At 35.2% G+C, this 3,795-nt stretch overlaps 1 pseudogene; it reads right to left on the reverse strand.

Annotated features, from left to right (window-relative positions):
• Positions 1–397: 397 nt before the first annotated feature.
• LOC121210191 (uncharacterized) lies at positions 398–498 on the reverse strand (annotated as a pseudogene).
• Positions 499–3,795: the final 3,297 nt, after the last annotated feature.

The raw sequence follows: 3,795 nt of genomic DNA on the forward strand, positions 1-3,795 counted from the left end.
ATATAAGTCTGATAATGCCTCTATCCTGTTTCGGCATTGAATACGGGTAAGGGTGTTACAACCCACCTTAAATGTAGTCCGAGGCAATATCGAGAGGCCAATGATCAATACCAGTAATTTCAAAATCAAGACAGCCACCATCCAGATGATCCAAAATAATTTGGAACTTTGGGGAAATTTGATGGAAGACTCGAACAAACATTTAAAGCAAATTTTGCAGATCTATGATATGTTCAAGTATAACGGGGTTACTGATGACGCTATCCGTCTTCGATTGTTCCCTTTCTCACTTTGTGACAGTTTGTACGATTGGTTGGATTCGTAAGGGCCTTGTTCTATCATGACGTAGGATGAGCTTTTTACACAAGTTTTCTCCATTAGTTGAACCATTCAATTGAGGCGCGACATAGCTAACTTTAAGCAATTTGAAGGAGAAAACTTATACGAAGCGTGAGAACATTTTAAATCGTTGCTAGGAAAATGCCCACATCACGGAATGCAAGAATGGTTGCAACTGCAAATAGTTTACAGTGGATTGGATGGTAACTTGAGAGCCGGATTAGATTGAGCATCCAATGGGGCCTTCATGAACAATACATATGAGCGAGCCTGTCAATTGATCGAGGACATGGCTATGAACTAATTATGTTGCCCAATGAGTGCTTCTCATAAAATCTGAAGCAGTTAATGACTAAAGCTGTAACAGCTCGTTTTTATTCAAATTGGAACAGTGATTTCGGGACCAAAAATCCAAGGTTAAAATATTTATTTTTATTGTTTACAACATAATAATATAATGGTGTAAAAATTTCGTTAAGAAATTTTATCGTTTGAGTGCTTAATTTGATAAAAAGGACTAAATCACGTAAAGTGTAAAACTTATGTTCTAATAGCTAAAGTTGTCTAATAGCTATGGAATCTTAAAGTGGAGGTCCTTATGTGGTAATTAAGCCATTTTAATTGTGAGTGGACATTTATGTGCATGATTAAGTGATTTTTATAGTTTAAAATAAGGTTAAAAGTGTAAATTAATAATTAAAGTAAATTAAATTAAAGAAAAACAAGGTATGATCTTGTTTCTTCCTACCTATCACCGAAATTTAGACTTAGAAAAGCCATGGAAATAGCCTGAAGCATTCGACCAACTATCCCTTATGCATGTAAGTGATTTTGACTCGATTTTTAATGATTTCTATGTTTTTAGAGTCGTTGTAGCTTAATCTAGCTAACTTAGGGACTAATTTGCAAAATTGTTAAAGGTTTAGGGTTTTACCATTGATGAATATGTTTTTATTTTGATGTTTGATGATAGAAAATGAATGGTTGTTGTTAGATAAACAACATTTGTTAAGTGATTTTTGATAAAATTGTCAATTAGGGATTTGTTTGTGAAATATGAAAATTTTTTGGTAGAAATGTGAAATAAATGAAAAATATGGGCTACTATGTTAATAATGGAGATTCGGCTAGCCTGGGTAGGGACTTAATTACATGAATTTGCATTTTTATGAGCTAGAGACTAAATTGTAAAGAAATTAAAATATTAGGGGTAAAAGTGTAAATTTACAAAAATATGTATTTTGGGCTAAATTGAATAGAATGAATAATAAATGGATTGAATTTGATTACATATAGATCAAGAAAAGCTGTAACACCCCTAACCCCTATCCGTTATCAGAACAGGGTTTCGGAGCATTACCAGAACTTTCAGAAACATTTACAGATTAATCATGCAAGTTACTATTCAAATTTCGAAATCATTCATAATGTCCCTTAAATGGACCCTCGTGATCCAAAACGTGCATTAGAATCAAGTCGGGACTTAATCGGGAACTCTAAGAATTTTTAGTAACATTTAAAAAATTTTCCAAGGTGCAGGGCTCACACGCCCGTGTGGTCCAAAGGACACGCCTGTGTGACCCTACGACACGCGAGTGCCACAGGCCGTGTTTAATCCCGTGTAACTCTCTGACTTGTGCACACGGCCATACCACACACCTGTGTCTAGGCCGTGTGGTTAATTAATTCAATTTGAAATTAGGTGCAGGTTTCACACGGCCAAGACACACGCTCGTGTTCTAGGCCGTATAGCATACATGGCTAGGACACACGCCATTGTATCTTCCCTTGTGCTTAATTTCGAGCATCTGTTTCTAAAAAATTAAGGTTCAGGGGACACATGGCCTAACTACACGCCTATGTACCCTGCCGTGTGTCACACATGATCTAGACACACGCTCGTGTGGACAAAATAAAACCATTCCTAGCTTCATTTCTCACCCAAAATCACACCCATGACCTGCACTTGAATCACACATCCAAATACCAACCATTTCAAGCATTCAAATCAAGCAAATTCTATCATTCAACATGACATACCATTACACGCATACATGTTCATATTCTTGCCTTGGTTTAATCCATATGATAGGTATAATTCGATCAACTACTTAACACATATGTTGCTACCATAGTATGATATTATAAGTATATCAAAACAAACCATTACTAGCCATTCCAATGGCTAGATTACAAGCATCATTTACATTTACATGCCAATATGGCCAATATATCCTATACATGCCATTACAACCATAATTGATTTACCATATTGTACCGACATGGGCCGATGGATAGTGTGAGTGATCTCCGCCGAGCTTCCGGTTTACTCTAAAACAGGGAAATAAAACTAAGTAAGCATAAAATGCTTACTAAGTTCGTATAACATGGTACTTAACTTGCCATTCATTCTATTTTGAGGTAATTATGTAAGGCATAATCAATCAGTTTGATCTCAAGCCCTACACATATTCTCATTGCCCTTGTTAGTCATATATTCCATATTAACATCAAAGCATATATAGGCTCAACAACAATTAAGTTTCCAAACCCATATTCTTTTCACAATATGTATTCATTCAACATGCATAATTCATCTCATTATTTCAAGTATAATTTCATAATAGTTCATTTCGAGTTTAGATCATTTCATATCAGAATTTTACTCATATTACTCGAAATATCAAGGTCACGATTAGTATACTCAAGGTTTACAAGTCCATAATCAAGAATGAACATATATTCATCAGATAAGATCCATGTCCAAATATCACCATCACATGTTTTCATATATCATTTGTCATATATCATCATTTTCTTGTATTTCAGACGAATACATGTCTCTTCTTATGCCTGAAATTCTCACCCGTTGAATTTATTCGGAATAGCAATGGATACGCAGGTAGTACACTTGAAGTGTACGAATTAGGATCCGTCAATTCATGTCCAATGGTACCCATAAGGTACTATATTAGAGAGTACACTCTCGAGCCACATATGTATACAATAGGATTACCAGTCCAGGCTAAATCCTTTTTATGACATATGCTCTAAGGAGTTTGATCTAGATTACTCGTTCGGGCTAAATCCAATCTATAACATGTGGTCGAGAGGACTCATACTAGGAATACAAATCAGGGCTAAATGCCGTCTGCAACAAATGCAGGACCTCATTCATTTCGGGAAATCACATTTCCATCAAAATTTCCATTTATTCAAACGGAGCTTAGCATCTTTCAAGCATTATCAAGCATGTGGTCAATCTCATATGTTTATGCATTTACGCAATTCAAATGTTCACATTCAAGTCAAGCATAAAATTTAACATTTTTATCATTTATCGTTTGTCGGGCATTATAATTGATTGGCCACTTTCATTTATTGGGCTTTAACGAGTCTGTGATCATCTCACATATTTATGGCATTTATATAATTCACAAACACAACATTTAATTC

Source organism: Gossypium hirsutum, chromosome A11 (genome assembly GCF_007990345.1).
Source record: "Gossypium hirsutum isolate 1008001.06 chromosome A11, Gossypium_hirsutum_v2.1, whole genome shotgun sequence".
Taxonomy (NCBI): Eukaryota; Viridiplantae; Streptophyta; class Magnoliopsida; order Malvales; family Malvaceae; genus Gossypium; species Gossypium hirsutum.